The following is a 20961-nucleotide window of genomic DNA, read 5'->3' as shown; positions in this document are numbered from 1 at the left end:
CAGCTCCAGGTGGAGGCGCACCAGATGAGGTCTCCAAGCCTGGATGCTCCAGCTCCAGGTGGAGGCGCACCAGATAAGGTCTCCAAGCCTGGATGCTCCAGCTCCAGGTGGAGGCGCACCAGATGAGGTCTCCAAGCCTGGGTGCTCCAGCTCCAGGTGGAGGCGCACCAGAATACAGTTGATTAACTACTTTCTTCCCCTTAAAGTTAAATGTTCGCTTGACTATTCCTAAGGTTTGGTTGGCATGTTTTACTGCCGCTCACACTTGTGCAACTTTCAGTGAATGATGGATTCTGACTCCCAGGTCCTTGTCTACATTAATCTGTTGTAAGGTAGTACTGTTAATTAGGTAGTTGTCACGTGGATTGTTATGCCCAACATGCAACGTCTTGCATTTATCCATATTAAAAGGCATTTAACAGTTTTCTGATTATTTCAGAGTTCATGTACATCTCTTCGTAAAACCTCGATATCATTTTCACTTCCGACTTTACCATAAAGCTTAGTGTCATCTACAAATTTGAGGATGTGATTTGTAATATTCTCATCTATGTCATTGATGTTTATGACAAAAATGGTTGGGCACAAAATGGACCCCTGTGGCACCCCACTTGCCACATTTCTCCAGTCATATTCATTCCTATTTAGCACAATCCTTTGTTTTCTTTGTTTTAACCATTGTTTTATTCATTCTAGTATTATTCCATTCATTCCATGTGCCTGTAATTTCCTTACCAGTCTCTCATGAGGTACCTTGTCAAAAGCTTTAGCAAAGTCCATGTAAACTACATCTACCGGAAGTCCTTTGTCTGAACAGCCCGGTTCCCGTTTTCAGAAATGTGAGCAGGTTTGTAAGGCAGGATCTATTTTAACACACCCATGTTGCGTTGATTGTACAAGATTGTTCTCTGTGAAATGGTGACTCTCACAATTCATGGTGGTGAATTGTCTTGTAGATGTGTGATGCCAAGCTGATCAGACGGCAGTTTTCTGCTGAGCTCTTTCTGCCTTTTTTGAAAATATGGGTAACATTTGCATATTTCTAATCCAGGGGAAACTATCCCTTGGTCCAGAGATTTTCTGAAAAAAGAGAATCAGTAGTAGGCATAGTTTATATGCCAGTTCCTTTACGACTTTGGATTCAATTCCTTCCACACTTGGAGCTTTTGAATCTTTTAGTTTGTTAATGTTCTGCGTGGTTGTGTCGCACGTTATCAGTTTATCCCTTAATTCATTATCTTCTCCTTCAAATATTTGTGTGGGTAATGGAATGTCACTTTATCTTTCTAGTGTGAACACTGATGTAAAGTATTCACTCAGTGTTTGCTGCACTTTTATCATCCAATATAACTTGGTTAGTCTCATCTTTTAGGGTCCTACAGAACCTTTGCTTTGGTTTGACTTCGTATAAAGGCATAGAATGACTATGTTTTGGGCAAGTTTTCTTTTGTAGTTTCTTTTGGCTGATCTGATATCCTGGATGGTTGAATTTAATGCCCTTTTATATATCTCATAATCTATGATGTTCATCGTAGATTTATACCTTCTCCAAAGGTTCTACTTAGTTAATAAAGCTCTTTTTACTACCTTTTGTAGTTGATTGAGGGATGACAATGATCCAGGGATCGGATGCGCCCTTTACTACCTGTGTAGTCCATCTAGTTCCCTTTATTTTCTTTCTTCTTTTTGGCACATATTTTTGAGCGAGTTCAGTAATGACAATGTTGACATTTTTCCATGATGCTTCCATGCAAAAAAGTATCTCTAGAAGCTGTTTTGCAATTCCTCTCTCATTCATAAATGGTCCCCTCCATGGTAACCTGGAAAGTCATCATCCTGGACCTTTGTCCTGATGTAGGACTCCTTTCTCACACGACAGTGAGCTCTTCCTCTACCTGAGTTTGATCCATCATGTTCTCTTCTGATGTTAGCACAAGACCCAGAATGATGTTGGCTCGAGTGGTTGTCGAGGCAACCTTGTCACATGTTGTATGAGAAAGGAGTCCTGCATCAGGTCAAGAAATTGTTCTCCTTGTTAAATTGAGCCAATCTATTGCCTCGTGGTGTAAGTCGTCCATTATAAGAGTGTGGGTCTGTGATGCCGCATTGACCACATTATGACCACATCATCAGCTTCCTCTGCTGCTGCTGTGTCAGTCATGAAGCACACTCCCACTGTCAGTGTGTCACCATATTGAGCTGGTATGTGCACTATACACACTCTGAGGATCCGAGGCTGTTAACACACACACATCTGTGTGTGTGTGTGAGTACTCACCTAGTTGTACTCACTTAGTTGTGCTTGAGTGAAGGTTGAGTGTCTGTTCTTTGGTCCTGCCTATTAACCGTCAATCTACTGGTGTACAGATTCCTCAGCTTCTCAAGCTCTATCATATCTACATTTGAAACTGTGTGTAACACTCATGACCCCCCCCCTAGAGTTCTCACTCAGGGAAGCCTTCTCCAAGAGGTCAGCCCAGATGACCTCTGGGGTATCTTGCATGTTGATTAAAAAATTCCTGGGTTAGTCTTAGTCAGCTAGTTTCAAGTATGTAATATTTCATGATACTCTTGTCAAACATTGTAATGGAATTAGACCCCAGATTCTTATGTGTAAACATCCATGGGTCTCCCCCTTTTAGTCAGGTCAGAGGTCAGTCACACATGTAATTAATAATTCCTCTCTTGAACAGTGTATGGTGAATGTCAAACAAGCTTAATGAAAATTCTTGAGTGTTTGTGCACGTGTGGCCCGACCTCTTTCGATCTAGGCAGCAACAGCAAACCTCCCCCTTCCCCCATTTTGAGGTGTATATATTGGTCCTATAGCAGACTTAGGGGACAGAGTGCGGGGACACCGGGGTCGAGAGTGGGTCTGGGAAGAACATCTCAGCCAGGGAGAGACAGAGGTCTTAAGGTAATGTGTGTGATCTCTGAGGTTTTGTTCCATGTCTAAATTTCTTAACTATTGGCCAGTGTTAGAGTAGGATTTATAGTGGTGATTAGCATAATTTTGTTCTCAATAAACTTTTGTTAAATTTCCCGTCTGTGTCAATTGTTGAATCCTCTTAGCCTTTTGGATATAGTGGCTGACAACCCTCCCATAATTAATGACAGTCATAGAAAGTACTCTCCAAGTCAAGCAATGTTTCTTGCCTCGTTGCTTGATATAGTGTCAATGGTCAAGGCAGATGGTGGCAGCGTATTTAATCCTGTGTTAGCATTTCCTTGTTGGCAGTGTATCTTTTGGTTCCGGTGTAACCATCATATGTCAGCTCATATTACAGTGTTCAATAACAGTGTTACCAAGTGCAACTGATAGGAAGTGTTACTCAGGATAAGTAGTTAAGTGTTACTATACATTATTTAGTTTATATTTTATAGTGGTGTTACATGTGTATGGAGTCAGCCTCCACCACATCACTGCCTAATGCATTCCATTTACTAACTACTCTGACACTGAAAAAGTTCTTTCTTATGTCTCTGTGGCTCATTTGGTTACTCTGCTTCCACCTGAGTCCCCCCTGTGAGTGTACCTCCCGTGTTAAATAATCCACCCTGTCAATTCCCCCTGAGAATTTTGTATGTGGTGATCATGTCTCCCCGAGCTCTTCTGCCTTCGAGCGACGTGAGGTGCAGTTCACGCAGCCTTTCCTCATAACTTTTGCCTCTTAGTTCTGGGACTAGCCTAGTGGCATATCTCTGAATTTTTTTCAGCTTCGTCTTGTACTCACCTAGTTGTGCTTGCAGGGTTTGAGCTTTGGCTCTTTGGTCCCGCCTCTCAACTGTCAATCAAGTGGTGACAAGATACGGGCTACATGCTGGGGCCATATACTCCAGGATTGGTCTTACATCATGGTATATTAGGTCTTGAAGGATTCCTCACACAGGTTTCTGATGGCAGTTCTGATGTTAGCCAGCCTCGCATTCACCGCTGATCTTATTATTTTGATGTGGGCTTCAGGATACTAGTTTGGTGTGATAACTCCTAGATATTTCTCTCTGTCCGTTTCATGAAGGACTTCATCTCCCAGTCGGTAGTCTGTGTCTGACCTATTTCCTCCTCCTAGTTTCAATACCTTACATTTACTTGGGTTGAACTTTAGAAGTAATTTGTTGGACCATTCTTTCAGTTTGTCTAGGTCATCTTATAGCCTCATACTATCTTCCTCTGCCTTAATCCTCCTCATAATTTTTGCATCATCAGCAAACATTGAGAGGAACGAGTCTATTCCCTCTGGGAGATCATTTACATATATCAGAAACAGTATAGGTCCAAGAACTAATCCCTGAAGGACTCCACTGGTGACACCTCGCCACTCTGAGACCTCACGCCTCACAGTGACTCGCTGTCTTCTTTTGCTTAGGTACTCCCGTATCCAATGGAGTACCTTACCTCTCACTCCTGCCTGCATCTCCAGCTTGTGCACTAGTCTCTGGTGTGGCACGGTTTCAAAGGCTCTCTGACAATCCAAAAATATGCAGTCTGCCCACCCATCCCTTTCTTGTCTGATTTGTGTTGCCTGGTTATAGAATTCAAATAACCCTGTGAGGAAGGACTTGCCATCCCTGAACCCATGTTGATGCTGTGATACAAAGTTCTTTCACTCCAGATGTTCCACTAATTTTTTCAGCACAATCTTCTCTACAATCGTGCATGGTAAGCAAGTTAGTGACACTGGCCTGTAGTTCAGTGTCTCCTGCCTATCACCCTTCTTGTATATCGGGACTACGTTTGCTCTCTTCCAATTTTGTTGGCACTTCACCTGTTACCAGTGATTTGTTATACACTATGGAGAGTGGCAGGCACAGAGCTTCGGCTCCTTCCTTCAGTATCCATGGTGAGATTCCATCTGGGCCTATAGCCTTTGTCACATCCAACTCTAACAGATGCTGCCTCACCTCCCCACTGGTAATCCCGAACTCTTCAAGTGGTGTCTTGTTAGACATTCCCTCTCTTATCTCTAAAACGTCTCCTTATTCTAATGTGACGACCTCTTATAAGTTCCTCGCACACTTGTGTGTGTGTGTGTGTGTGTGTGTGTATTCATCTGGTTGTATTCACCTAGTTGTGCTTGCGTAGGTTGAGCTTTGCTCTTTCGACCCGCCTCTCAACTGTCAATCAATCTACTGCAACTAACTACTTACTAACTTTTTTTTCACACACATACACACAACCAGAAAGCAGCCCATAACAGCTGTCTAACTTCCAGGTACCTATTTACTGCTAGGTAACATAAGCATCAGGGTGAAAGAAACTCTGCCTATTGTTTCTCGCCAGCGCCGGGAATCGAACCCCGGACTACAGGATTAGGTACTAAGCGCGCTGTCCACTTGCCACTGGCGCCCGGTGTGTGTGTGTGTGTACTCACCTAGTTGTGCTTGCGGGGGGTTGAGCTCTGCTCTTTCGGCCCGCCTCTCAACTGTCACTCAATCATCTGTTACTAACTACAAACTAATGTCTTTTTCACACACACACACACACAGAGTAGTGTGTGTTAGACTAGTGAGACTAGTGCACAAACAGAGTAGTGTTAGAGTAGTTAATAAATGGAATGCATTAGGAAGTGATGTGGTGGAGGCTGACTCCATACACAGTTTCAAGTGTAGATATGATAGAGCCCAGTAGGCTCAGGAATCTGTACACCAGTTGATTGACAGTTGAGAGGCGGGACCAAAGAGCCAAAGCTCAACCCCCGCAAGCACAATTAGGTGAGTACAATTAGGTGAGTACACACACACACACACACACACACACACACACACACACACACACACACACACACACACACACACACACACACACACACACACACACACACACACACACACACACGCACACACACACACATAGAGGAAGCAGCCCGTAGCAGCTGTCAAACTCCCAGGTACCTATTTACTGTTGGGTAACAGGTGCATCAGGGTGCAGGGTGTAGGAAACTCGGCTCATTTGTTTTTCCGGCGGTGCCGGGGATCGACCCCCGGTCCCTAGGTCTACTAGTCTAGAGCGCTGTCCACTCAGCTACCAGCCCTCCCCCCCAAGGTGTGTGTGTGTGCACTCACCTAGTTGTGCTTGTGTGGGGGTTGAGCTCTGGCTCTTTGGTCCCGCCTCTCAACCGTCAATCAACTGGTGTACAGATTCCTGAGCCTATTGGGCTCTATCATATCTACATTTGAAACTATGTATGGAGTCAGCCTCCACCACATCACTGCCTGATGCATTCCATCCGTTAACTGCTCTGACACTGAAAAAGTTCTTTCTAACGTCCCTGTGGCTCATTTGGGTACTCATTTTCCACCTGTGTCCCCTTGTTCGAGTACCCCCCATGTTAAACAATTTATCTCTATCTACCCTGTCGATTCCTCTTAGAATTTTGTAGGTAGTGATCATGTCTCCCCGGGCTCTAATGTCTTCCAGCGACGTTAGGTTAATTTCATGCAGCTTTTCCTTGTAACTCATGCCTCTTAATTTTGGGACTAGTCTGGTGGCATACCTTTGAACTTTTTCCAGCTTAGTCCTCTACTTGACAAGATTCGGGCTCCATGCTGGGGTCGCATACTCCAGGATTGGTCTTACATATGAGGTATACAAGGTTCTAAATGATTCTTTACAAAGGGTTCCTGAAGGCAGTTTTGATGTTAGCCAGCCTCGCATACGCCGCCGATGTTATTCTTTTTATGTGGGCTTCAGGAGACAGGTTTGGTGTGATATCAACTCCTAGATCTTTCTCTCTGTTCGTTTCATGGAGGTCTTCATCTCCCATTCGGTATCCTGTTTCTGGCCTCCTGTTTCCACTGCCTAGTGGAAAAGTTCACTCCTGTTCACTTGCCTTGCTTGTAATCCCATCATTGTTCCAGTACATTGCCTTGAAACTGACTATCTTCCTTCTATTCCCAGTTTCTGTTGGCTCCACTGGAGTAGGGGGGCTAGGGGTGTCCGGGATGGGAGGGCCTAGGAAGGAAGATCTGGAGTGAGAGGGGGCCTGGGAGGATCCTGTATGGGGAAGCTAGGAGGGTGTGGGGTAGTGTAGTGGAGGGGGTCTAGGGTTGGGGTCAATTTGGGCTTGGGATGGGGGAGGAAAAGGGGCATGTGAAAGGAGGGGGTGGGAGGTCATTGAATGGAGGATGAAGGGGAGACTGGGGAAGAGAAGCTGGGAGGTCAGGGGCTGGGGAGGAAGGGGGAGCTCAGGTGTTCTGGACGACATCCTAACAATTTACCCAAAATTTGCTTGTCCATTTTAAAGAATGAAGAACAATTTCTATTTATATTCCAAGCTGCATCACTTATGAACCCATCCCTGCCCTTGTGTGGCAGTGCACAATAGAAAGTTGTTTTCACATATCCATACATTAAAACATTGATTGTAACCATGATATATATGTGCTTCAGCCTACAGTTTAGACCTATTGTCTTATGTATGACCCTCTGTCCTGCGTGACAGTGAATACTAGCATTAACCTCAATTTAATAAGACTATCAAAATCCTCAGATTAGGCAAAATTGTAATTAATTTTGTCAATAAAGATGTTAATAATAAAGGGGAGCTTGGGGTGGGGCAGCAGGGCGGGAGGGGTGTGTGGAAGGAGGGAGAGCTTAGGGTGGGGTTGGGGAGGGAAGGGGAGCCTAGGGTGGGAAGGGGAGCCTGGGGTAGGGTGGCAGGGAGGGAAGGCGGTGTGGTAGGAGTGCTTGGGGGTGGGGTTGGGGGGGGGGGAATGCCTGGCGTGGGGCAGCAGGGAAGCAGGGGGTGTGGTTGGATGGAGAGCGTGGGGTGGGGATACAGGGGAGGGCATGGGGGTGTGGGAGCAGGGAAGGCCTGGGGTGGGGAAGGAGGGCATGGAGGGTAACATGTGGGGCCTGGGGTCCTGGAGCAGGGAGGACTTGGTCTGGAGAGGGTCTCTACTGGTTGGGGGGGGGGGGATGATCGTGGGGTGGGTTTGTTGGAGGTTTCTGTTATATTCCTCCTTGGGGATGCTGACCTGCTGGTGAAGGGATTCCCACTCCCCTCTGAGGTTCCTGGGGATACTGCCACAAGTTCTGTGCCTCCCCCGTTCCCATCCGTCCCCTTGCGTCTCCTCCATGCTTCTGCAGCCATCTTTCTTTCTTCCCTCGTCATGACCCTCTGCAGAAAAACCTCCTTGTATCCCTCTAGTCTCATTAGCATGCTCTTCCTTGCTAGGATCTCTTCTTTCGTTGCTTCGTTCATAAGCACTACCTTGATCAGTCGTTTCCTTTCCTTCTTGTAGCCGCCCAGCCTGAAAACTTTCTCTATGTTACCTAAATGTAGTTAGAGGATGAGAGCTATGCTTATGGTATTGTAACGGGGGGTGGGGGGAAATAGCTCTATCTTGTCCATTATTCCACCCCCCAGTTAACTAACGAGGCCGGGGGAAACAGCTCTCTCTAGTCCGTTATCCCGTCCCCAGTTAGCTAACTATTCTAGAGCCCCCTCCAGAGTTCCTAAGGCGGCCTCTCTCGTTCAACACCTTGTAACCTAGGTATTCGACTACCTAGGTGCTAAGACTACAAGGCGCCGTAACTGGATCAGCTACCCGAAACTCTAGAGAGAACTCTAGAATACAGAATCATTGCCACAAACGTATAAGAGAAAACGAAAGGAAAGAAATGAATAGTGAAGTAATTAGTGAGGGCTTGGGGTGAGAGGCAGAGAGGTGGGAGGGGCGAGGATGGTCATTAGTTGAAAGTGAGAGTTGAGAGAGGGGTGGAGGGAGAGGTGTAGATAAGTAGTAGTAGAAGAGTAGAAAGTAGACGTAGAAAGTAGATAGTAGAAGACGAAATGCTGCCACCATCCATTCATGATCATTACATACAAGACAAGGAATGGAACTTGCCTGTATCAAAATATTCTCAAAAGATGTTATTACCAGTTCATTATTAGTATGTTCCCTCTGTACCATGTATCAACTCCAAACATGTACTCGTTAATATCATGAAACCAGTAACCACAGAGGCTTTCTCACCTCAACTCAAATCTCTAGGGAACAAAGTTAAACACAATTTAAATAATACATTCAACAATTATATTTCACATGAAGTATCATAATTTAGCAATTCAATTAAAATGTTCCAGTTTAATATGCAAAGTGAGTCATCATCCAAGAATTCGAGAACCCTACAACTTGACTGCCCCTGATCATCACACAACATATGAAAACACGACCAAGTCACCTAAATGTTCAACTCACCGAGGACTGAGTCTAAGTTGAATAGAGAGGGGGGGGGGGTCTGTAGCTTGACAGAGACTGTCTCGCCCCTGCCGGCCGACAGCCTCCCTGGTAGGGCTGTCTTCTCTGCTTCTGCTGACTCCCGTTCTGTCTGTTAATGCCCTATGCTGGATAGCTCTCCGAGTTTATATTGGGGAACCTAGTAGCTAACTCCGCCCACAAGTAGATAGCCTCCGGCACTACCAAGCCACTCCTTAAACGTCGGCATGTTTGAAGGCTACCAGACTACAATTATAAGCTTAGCGGAAGCAAGGTGAAATTCTCATGATCTGACCTCAGGTCACTTGAGGTCATTAACGCTTTGAGGTGTGAGATCTCAGGCAGACAACTGGCGCCTCTCAGATCCTTGTCTGTGACTCATGTACTCTATGTATGTATTAAACTAACCCAAACACTTTTACAGTGTTACATCTCCCCTTCTCCCCGAAATAAAGTTTTTGCAACACTGCTAAAGCAAGCTAGCTGTGTGCGACAACTTTATTAAGGAAAAAAAAAATACATCCTAGCTAAACAAATATACATCATCCTACTCTAAAAAATGAAATATATAGACAGACGTCCATTGTCTCTGGCTGGGCGACGTCACTGCTTGGTCTTGTAGATAATCCTGTACCACATTTCTTCAACACAACTGCCTCCGTCGCTTCTCCGTCGTTAACGCACAACAACACTTGGTCAACCCGAAAGCCGTTACTACTTGAACTGAGCACAGGACCGTGGAATTCGGTTGTCCCAGCTGATCTGTAATTGGCCCTACGTCAGTCACCATGAGAGACGTATATTGGGGTTCTTCACAGCTATAGGGACTACAAGTTTCGAGACCTTCATATAGTTGCCAACAGTAGAAATCCCATCCTACTCTTCTTCCTCCCTGTTGCTCCAGCACGCCTCCTTCAGAGAGCTGCTTCTGACAGCCACATCAAGTCCGCATGACACAGGAAGAATCACTCAACAGAGCAACATGCTTGTAGGAGGGGCGGCCAGTTAAGGCAAACGATCCTGTCTTGCAATTACGCTCCATGCAATGATGCTGACACCAGCAAGGGACACTAGGTATCGTGTCTCAGCTTGTCTTATCTTCTTCTTTCTTCTCTCTTCTTTTTTCTCTCTTCTTTCTTCTCTCTTCTTTCTTCTCTCTTCCTCCTCCCATGGGTCTTTGACAAGCGACCTGGGGTCCATTGGGGTCCGTCCTGGGTAGACCGATGTTGGTGGGACAGACTGGAGTCGTTGTTCCTCTTCCATCTTTACTGGGTCGTCTGGGTTCGTCTGCAGAACGACCTGGGGTCCACTGGGTAGACCAATGTTGACCGACCGAGAGGGCTGCATCTTGGGGTCCCCTGGGGTGGTGGTGGTGGTGGAGCCATGACCTCCAGGTAGTGGGCTGGTCGTGGTGGTGGTGATAAACGCCCCTGAGTGTGGTACATAGCAGCCGTCTCCCTCTTTTGTATGTGCGTCTCTCCTCTCTTCTGGCTCCCACCTGTGGATGAACAGAAAGGCGACAATATCGTGCTCCCAAGATATTTGTGTGACCCTGTAGTTTGTATAGGGTTACACAGTCATATCATAACGCTCTCCTCCTGGCAACAACTACACTTAAATTTTTAAAATAATCCAATTAACACTGAATGATATTGACTTGGTGGAACATAAGACAGTAACAGAGGAAAGTTAGAGAAGAGAGAATAAGGTCATCACTACCTTTAACTTGTCACAAAAAAAAATCAACACTAATAGACAAACACTAGCCTAACTTAACTATACCTTTCCTAATCTTAAGTACATAAACCGCCGTTACTCCCACCCTTAACCTACAGCCACCTACGTGACCCAGAGTGTTTTCCTAGCTTCTCCGCCGGTCAACAACTCCCAAACTGTTGCCACCCCTGTGACCAGACTATCTAACGTCGAGCGTCCCCAACGTGAAGTCTACTGACATACTAGTCCACACTAGCATGCTGTACAATACCAGTACACCTCGGGTTATTGCGTTCAAATGGAGTAAAACAGTCGATCGCAATAATCTGAGCAGAACCACACTTAAACTACTTAAGAACTACACCTGCCGCTCCCCAACTGACCTGGAGACCAGCGGTGGCTGGGTGTCCCCGTGGGACATGCGAGGTCACCTGTCACACTCAGCTGACCTGCACTACCAACACCGCTAAGTTCCCAAATCGCCAAATCTTATTACTAACATAAATCACTACACACGCAAGTTCTGGTGAACATTCCCTGAACTACACAAAACTCACAAAATCACTAAACACAACACCAGAGAATCATCATCTCCTAACCTGAAAAAAACTCGCTAAATCGCGAAAGTAAAACACCTGTCAAGATCTCCCTGATAGCGCCTGAGCGGCAAAAGACACGTGGGACTGAACAATGTTCAAAAGAACACCAACATAAACATTGTTCAACACCGCTGCCAACATTGTAACGGGGGGTGGGGGAAATAGCTCTATCTTGTCCATTATTCCACCCCCCAGGTTAACTAACGAGGCCGGGGGAAACAGCTCTCTCTAGTCCGTTATCCCGTCCCCAGTTAGCTAACTATTCTAGAGCCCCCTCCAGAGTTCCTAAGGCAGCCTCTCTCGTTCAACACCTTGTAACCTAGGTATTCGACTACCTAGGTGCTAAGACTACAAGGCGCCGTAACTGGATCAGCTACCCGAAACTCTAGAGAGAACTCTAGAATACAGAATCATTGCCACAAACGTATAAGAGAAAACGAAAGGAAAGAAATGAATAGTGAAGTAATTAGTGAGGGCTTGGGGTGAGAGGCAGAGAGGTGGGAGGGGCGAGGATGGTCATTAGTTGAAAGTGAGAGTTGAGAGAGGGGTGGAGGGAGAGGTGTAGATAAGTAGTAGTAGAAGAGTAGAAAGTAGACGTAGAAAGTAGATAGTAGAAGACGAAATGCTGCCACCATCCATTCATGATCATTACATACAAGACAAGGAATGGAACTTGCCTGTATCAAAATATTCTCAAAAGATGTTATTACCAGTTCATTATTAGTATGTTCCCTCTGTACCATGTATCAACTCCAAACATGTACTCGTTAATATCATGAAACCAGTAACCACAGAGGCTTTCTCACCTCAACTCAAATCTCTAGGGAACAAAGTTAAACACAATTTAAATAATACATTCAACAATTATATTTCACATGAAGTATCATAATTTAGCAATTCAATTAAAATGTTCCAGTTTAATATGCAAAGTGAGTCATCATCCAAGAATTCGAGAACCCTACAACTTGACTGCCCCTGATCATCACACAACATATGAAAACACGACCAAGTCACCTAAATGTTCAACTCACCGAGGACTGAGTCTAAGTTGAATAGAGAGGGGGGGGGGGGTCTGTAGCTTGACAGAGACTGTCTCGCCCCTGCCGGCCGACAGCCTCCCTGGTAGGGCTGTCTTCTCTGCTTCTGCTGACTCCCGTTCTGTCTGTTAATGCCCTATGCTGGATAGCTCTCCGAGTTTATATTGGGGAACCTAGTAGCTAACTCCGCCCACAAGTAGATAGCCTCCGGCACTACCAAGCCACTCCTTAAACGTCGGCATGTTTGAAGGCTACCAGACTACAATTATAAGCTTAGCGGAAGCAAGGTGAAATTCTCATGATCTGACCTCAGGTCACTTGAGGTCATTAACGCTTTGAGGTGTGAGATCTCAGGCAGACAACTGGCGCCTCTCAGATCCTTGTCTGTGACTCATGTACTCTATGTATGTATTAAACTAACCCAAACACTTTTACAGTGTTACAGTATCCCGTCTTCCCAGCACTTTTTGTCATACAATGCTTTGAAGCAAAGATGGTGCCCAACCACTTGGACGGTCGGGGATTGAACGTCGACCTGCATGAAGCTAGACCGTCGCTCTACCGTCCACCCCTTCTTCTTGATATTATCTTGAGATGATTTCGGGGCTTAGCATCCCCACAGCCCGGTCCTCGACCAGGCCTCCTTTTTGTTACACATCACCAAGAAGCAGCTGTCTAACTCCCAGGTACCTATTTACTACATAGTGAATAGGGACATCATGGTGAAAGAAACTCTGCCCATTTGTTTCCGCCTCTGCCGGGGACTGAACCCGGAACCTTAGGACTACGAATCCCGAGCGCTGTCCACTCAGCACGTCGTCGTGGTCGTGTGTGTGTGTGTACGCTCATTAGCATGCACATTCTTAACGATGGGAAAATCAGTCACCATCATCACTGAAAGTATCAGTGTTTACGCCTAGCCTCTGCCGACATTAGACAGTCAAGATGTGAAAATGTAGGAAATTAGGCAGTAGTGGATCACAGACCTTCCCAGGACGCAACCCACCACAGCAGTTGGGGAACTTCCGGGTACCTATTTACTGCTTGGTGAATAGAGTCATCAGGTGTAAGGCAACATCTCCCACAAGTCAGCGCCTGCACGGGAATCGAACTCAGGATTCCTGGGTTATGAACCGACTGCGCAGACCACTGTACTATAGCCGTTAACAATGCTCATAAAGTACACCTGAATGTAATGACCGCTTTCCCTGTCGTAATAATCGCGGCCTCTATTGTAATAACCCAATAACCCAATGTTCCCCAGTATTAATCCTGTTATCTTGTTATCTCTCGTGATCGTAATATACGCTCTCTGTTGCACATCTCTGTCTCTTCACTCAATACCCCAGCTTAACACTGTTACAGTCCAGTATGACCCCTCACTGGACTGCCACGTATGTAAGAGGAATATTAAATGAGGAAGATACACCAAGGACAAGGGTTATTAGTTAAAAAAAAACAATAACAAAACACATTTACACTGCCACCACCTTCCTGACCAACCATACCTGAATGTGTCAATCACCGATCCCCCAGGAAGGCAAGGAATCAGTAACCCTGGGACTCCGGGTAATATGAATTTCAGAAATAAATTTTGGAAAATTAGTTTGTGTAATTTACGTTACTTATTTGAATCCAAGGGCAACTTTAGTATCGATTAATTGTTAGGAGAACCTGGGGGGGCTTCCAATACAACACCTAAAAATGACAAAGTAGCAAAATATATCAAAGGGGAGTTAAGTGAATACCACTGGACAAGCTATACAATTTATTTTATGAAACATGTAAATTAAGACAATTTGAACACATAACCTATTCTATTTCCCTAGAGGCACAATGGATATTTACCGAGGACACAAAACTCAAGTGCACTATACCTTAAATACCCGCACCACGGCCAAGATGTTGATGGCTGCCCTCAGCCCGAGGATACGGGCTTGCGGCCCTGTTCCTAATACACTCCCAAGACACACTGATGAAATTTAGTTTTTCCAACTTATTGCTGGGAAGGATTGCTCCTCCCACCATCTAATACAGCCCCAGGGCTCCACCCATTATTTTGGCCCTGGCCAACCATTTAACACGTAGGCCTGAGATCTGGCTCTCTAGGGCCAATAAGGACTTGGCCCTTATCTCAGGCCAATCACCTTCACTGATCTGTCGTGGAAAGCTACATGAATTCCTGAAGATTGAGTCAGCTCTCTCCAGCTAAAGAGAAGGGGGACAAGGCGCGTCTATGGAGCCCAGGCACCTGCGAGCAATGTTTACAAAACTGATAATTTATGTTCAAGCCTGTCTCCTCTAAGATAGCGAGTAGGGACATTTGACTCTGCCTCGTATGGGGAAGGCCGCTGCTGAGAGGGACAGAGAGGGATGAGAGGGGGTGGAGAGGGAAATATCTGAGTGGGGAATTGAGTGGGAGAAGCCAAGGTATCCACGACCACCCTACCCTCAGGTCAACCTCTTGACCCTGACAAATGGGCGACAGGGGGGGGGGGAAGAGGAGGAGACGAATGACGGCCAAGGGGAGGGGAGAAGGAAGGAGGGGAGAGGGAGAAGGAAAGGAGGGGAGAAGGGGAGGGAAAAGAGGGGAGAAGGGAGAACTGTAATGATCTGGGGCTCAGATCATTGGTTCTCCCTTCTCCCTCCCTGTTGTGGTCCGCCATCAATGGCCTGCGTGAGCCCTGCAGCCTGCACCTGATCTCTATCTCTTCATGTTATCCTGTTTACTTGCTGTCTGGTTGATAATTCTGAAGCAATTCTCCAATACGTACGTGCGTTCTCTTCCTACTTACGTTTGCCCTTAAACATCACGTCATCTAACCTCACCACCTCCATCTTTCCCAAGTGGGAAAAAGAGAGCCTACGGCCGTGGGCGCAGCACTCTGGCACCTGGAGGGCGAGCACCACTCTTGGGAAGGTCCGTGTGCCCGAGGGAGGCAGGGAAGTGTGATACGAAAGCGCTGTTGTTGTTGTTGTTGTTTTACATTCAACTATTCTTAACAAAAATTACCAGCAGCACGAGCTGTGATGAGCCCGTAGTGGACTTGCTTGGCACAGGAGCGGGGCGGTGGAAAACGTTAAACCAGGACGAATAATATTGCACATGAGACGGCTGCCAGGACATGTTGGAGCTGGCATAAGCAGACAGATTCTTAGAAAGATTACCTGGAGGTGGTTCCGAGGATCAGTGTCCCCACGACATGGTATCTGACAGGGTCTCCTTGTTGGAGGTCTGGTCAACCAGGCTGTTAGACGCCGCTGCTCGCAGTCTGAGGGTGCCCAACGTTCACGTACGAGCCTCGTAACATTACTGTGACGGTAAAGAATGCGACGTATTACGTCCCGGGGGTGAATATTTTGGCCGCGGACTTCTTGTCTTCCCAGAGGGCCCAGGTAAACGCGTCCCCCATAATGGCCTCCTCGTGGAGACGTCACCATGGTAATGAATAAATAATTAAATGTATTTTACTTATTTTCATATTCAGTTGAGTATAATGTATTTCACAGCATAAACAGTGCCTGAATCAGTTGCGTCCTGCAGTAGTGGACGAAAGGCGTTGTCTGGACGCGTCTGTTGCGTCCTGCAGTGGTGGACGCAGGACACTTCCTGGATGGATGCTTGGCATAAAAACACAAGCAAAATCGCGGCCATGTAAAACTAAAAGCCTCCTCGGCCACCTGCCTGGAATACCTGCCTCGGTCAAATGCTTCGGCCACCCGCCTCGGTCACCTGCCTCGGCCACCCGCCTCGGTCACCCGCCTCGGTCACCTGCCTCGGCCACTTGCCTCGGCCACCCGCCTCGGCCACCTGCCTGAAGAGTTTCCTCACCAAATAACGTAACGTGTTCCACACTGCACTGAGAACGTTGTCTGAGGCAAGACATTCTCAGAAGAAGGAAATGCTTTGATATTGTGTATATTAGCTGAGCATGTAGAGACTGCAGCGAGGCATGCGCACCGTGGAGCATGTGTAGACCACAGCGAGGCATGCGCACCGTGGAGCATGTGCAGACCACAGCGAGGCATGCGCACCGAGGAGCATGTGAAGACCACAGCGAGGCATGCGCACCGTGGAGCATGTGTAGACCACAGCGAGGCATGCGCACCGTGGAGCATGTGTAGACTGCAGCGAGGCATGCGCACCGTGGAGCATGTGTAGACCACAGCGAGGCATGCGCACCGTGGAGCATGTGTAGACCACAGCGAGGCATGCGCACCGAGGAGCATGTGAAGACCACAGCGAGGCATGCGCACCGAGGAGCATGTGAAGACCACAGCGAGGCATGCGCACCGTGGAGCATGTGTAGACCACAGCGAGGCATGCGCACCGTGGAGCATGTGTAGACCACAGCGAGGCATGCGCACCGTGGAGCATGTGTAGACCACAGCGAGGCATGCGCACCGAGGAGCATGTGAAGACCACAGCGAGGCATGCGCACCGTGGAGCATGTGAAGACCACAGCGAGGCATGCGCACCGAGGAGCATGTGGAGACCACAGCGAGGCATGCGCACCGAGGAGCATGTGGAGACCACAGCGAGGCATGCGCACCGAGGAGCATGTGGAGACCACAGCGAGGCATGCGCACCGTGGAGCATGTGGAGACCACAGCGAGGCATGCGCACCGAGGAGCATGTGGAGACCACAGCGAGGCATGCGCACCGAGGAGCATGTGGAGACCACAGCGAGGCATGCGCACCGAGGAGCATGTGGAGACCACAGCGAGGCATGCGCACCGGGGAATATGTACTCACCTAGTTGTGCTTCCGGGGGTTGAGCTCTGGCTCTTTGGTCCCGCCTCTCAACCGTCAATCAACTGGTGTACAGATTCCTGAGCCTATCGGGCTCTGTCATATCTACACTTGAAACTGTGTATGGAGTCAGCCTCCACCACATCACTGCCTAATGCATTCCATTTGTCAACCACTCTGACACTAAAAAAGTTCTTTCTAATATCTCTGTGGCTCATTTGGGCACTCAGTTTCCACCTGTGTCCCCTTGTGTGTGTGCCCCTTGTGTTAAATAGCCTGTCTTTATCTACCCTATCAATTCCCTTGAGAATCTTGAATGTGGTGATCATGTCCCCCCTAACTCTTCTGTCTTCCAGCGAAGTGAGGTTTAATTCCCGTAGTCTCTCCTCGTAGCTCATACCTCTCAGCTCGGGTACTAGTCTGGTGGCAAATCTTTGAACCTTTTCCAGTTTAGTCTTATCCTTGACAAGATATGGACTCCATGCTGGGGCTGCATACTCCAGGATTGGCCTGACATATGTGGTATACAAAGTTCTGAATGATTCTTTACACAAATTTCTGAATGCCGTTCGTATGTTGGCCAGCCTGGCATATGCCGCTGATGTTATCCTCTTGATATGTGCTGCAGGAGACAGGTCTGGCATGATATCAACTCCCAAGTCTTTTTCTTTCTCTGACTCCTGAAGAATTTCCTCTCCCAGATGATATCTTGTATTTGGCCTCCTGCTCCCTACACCTATCTTCATTATATTACATTTGGTTGGGTTAAATTCTAACAACCACTTGTTCGACCATTCCTTCAGTTTATCTAGGTCTTCTTGAAGCCTCAAACAGTCCTCTTCTGTCTTAATCCTTCTCATAATTTTGCCATCGTCCGCAAACATTGAGAGAAATGAATCTATACCCTCCGGGAGATCATTTACATATATCAGAAACAAGATAGGACCGAGTACAGAGCCCTGTGGGACTCCACTGGTGACTTCATGCCAATCGGAGGTCTCACCCCTCACCGTAACTCTCTGCTTCCTATTGCTTAGGTACTCCCTTATCCACTGGAGCACCTTACCAGCTACACCTGCCTGTCTCTCCAGCTTATGTACCAACCTCTTATGCGGTACTGTGTCAAAGGCTTTCCGACAATCCAAGAAAATGCAGTCCGCCCAGCCCTCTCTTTCTTGCTTAATCTGTGTTACCTGGTCATAGAATTCTATTAAGCCAGTCAGGCAAGATTTACCCTCCCTGAACCCATGTTGTCGATTTGTCACGAAGTCCCTTCTCTCCAGATGTGCTACCAGGTTTTTTCTCACGATCTTCTCCATCACCTTGCATGGTATACAAGTCAAGGACACTGGCCTGTAGTTCAGTGCCTCTTGCCTGTCGCCCTTTTTGTATATTGGGACCACATTCGCCGTCTTCCATATTTCTGGTAGGTCTCCCGTCTCCAGTGACCTACTATACACTATGGAGAGTGGCTAGCAAAGTGCCTCCGCACACTCTTTCAGTACCCATGGCGAAATCCCGTCTGGACCAACAGCCTTTCTAACATCCAGATCCAGCAGGTGTCTCTTGACCTCCTCTCTCGTAATTTCAAACTCTTCCAAGGCCGTCTGGTTTACTTCCCTTTCTCCTAGCACAGTGACCTCACCTTGTTCTGTTGTGAAGACCTCTTGGAACCTCTTGTTGAGTTCATCACACAACTTTTGTCATTCTCTGTATACCTGTCCTCGCCTGTTCTAAGTTTCACTACCTGTTCTTTCACTGTTGTTTTCCTTCTGATGTGACTGTGGAATAGCTTTGGTTCGGTCTTGGTTCTTTTTGCTATATCATTTTTCATAACTTTTCTCTGCTTCTCTTCTCACCCTGACATACTCATTCCTGGTTCTCTGGTATCTCTCTCTGCTTTCTGGTGTTCTGTTATTCCGGAAGTTCCTCCACTCCCTTCTGTTCAGTTTCTTTGCTTCCATACATGCCCTATTATACCATGGATTCTTCTTTTGCTTCTCGGATTTTTCCTTTTGGGCCGGGATGTATCTGCTTACTGCCTCCTAACACTTTTGGGTGACATAGTCCATCATATCTTGTACAGACTTAGCTCTGAGGTCTGTGTCCCAAGGTATTTCCCTCAGGAAGCTTCTCATCTCCTCATGATTTCCCTTTCGGTATGCCAGCCTTTTGTTTCCTAGTTCTTTTTTAGGGGGGATAATTCCTAGCTCTACCAGGTACTCAAAGTTCAATACACTGTGATCACTTATTCCCAAGGGTGCTTCCATCTTGACTTCCCTTATATCCCACTCATTTAGGGTAAATATCAGATCAAACATTGCTGGTTCATCCTCTCCTCTCATTCTTGTTGGATCCTCGATGTGCTGGCTTAGAAAGTTTCTTGTTGCCACGTCCAGCAACTTAGCTCTCCATGTTTCTGGTCCTCCATGCGGGTCTCTGTTCTTCCAATCTATCTTCCCATGGTTGAAGTCTCCCATGATTAGTAGTCCAGATCCACTCCTGCTAGCAACCGAAGCTGCTCTCTCTATTATGTTAATGGTGGCCATATTGTTTCTATCATATTCCTGTCTGGGTCTTCTGTCATTTGGTGGTGGATTATATATGACTACGACTATAATTTTTTGCCCTTCAGTTGTTATTGTTCCTATTATGTAATCATTGACACCTTCACATCCCTGAACAACCAACTCCTCAAAATCCCAGCCTTTTCTTACCAGCAGAGCTACACCACCCTCACCTCTTCCTTCTCTCTCTTTCCTCATAACATAATAGTCCTGTGGGAACACTGCATTTGTTATTGTTTTCGTCAGCTTTGTTTCTGTGAGAGCTATTATGTCTGGGTATTCCTCTAATACCCATTCTCCAAGTTCATTTGCTTTACTTGTAATACCGTCTATGTTAGTATACATTGCCATGCGGCTCACTTTCTTCTGTCCCTTCTCAAATCTCCTTGGTGAATGTTCTGCTGGTGGAGGAAGCTGTGCCATGGGTGTGAGGATTTGTGAGGTGGATACCAGGGTTGCAGAGGATACTGGGATGAGGGGTGGGGGGTCAAGTGAAGGGGGAAGGACAGGGATGGTATGGGGTGAACGGGGCGGGAGGACAGGAAGGAAAGGGGGGTTTTCTATGCAGAGGAGGGTGGTGGGGTTGCCCTCCTCGCTGGTGTTACTGGGTAGCTGGTTGTGGGTTCCCCCCTCGCCTCTGGGGGTGATGTGTTGGGAGCTGTGGTTTCCTGGTTTTCCCCTCTCGCCCTGCGCTTCTTCCTTGCTTCTGCCTCCATGGCACTCTCCTCCCTCGTCATGTCCCTCTGGAGGAATACTTTTTTTAATTCTCCCACATGTTGCAGGTGCCTTTTCTTTGTTAGAATCGTGTCCTTTGTGTTCTCGTTTGCAAACACTATCTTTAACACACGGTCTCGGTCTTTTTTGTACCAGCCTAACCTGAAAACCTTGTCAATGCTATGCTCAGCCCCTTCCATGTCTAGTGCCTGCAGTATTTCATTCACTGCCGCTTTGTCCTTATCATTCCACTCTTTCCTATTAGAGCCTTCCTGCTCTTTAATACCTACAGCTACCACTGCTCTTTTCCTTTCCAGCAGCTGGCTAGTGGAGCGTGCCGCTTCCTGTGAGGT

This window comes from Procambarus clarkii, chromosome 44 (genome assembly GCF_040958095.1).
Source record: "Procambarus clarkii isolate CNS0578487 chromosome 44, FALCON_Pclarkii_2.0, whole genome shotgun sequence".
Lineage (NCBI taxonomy): Eukaryota > Metazoa > Arthropoda > Malacostraca > Decapoda > Cambaridae > Procambarus > Procambarus clarkii.
Note: the sequence above shows the minus strand (reverse complement) of the source record.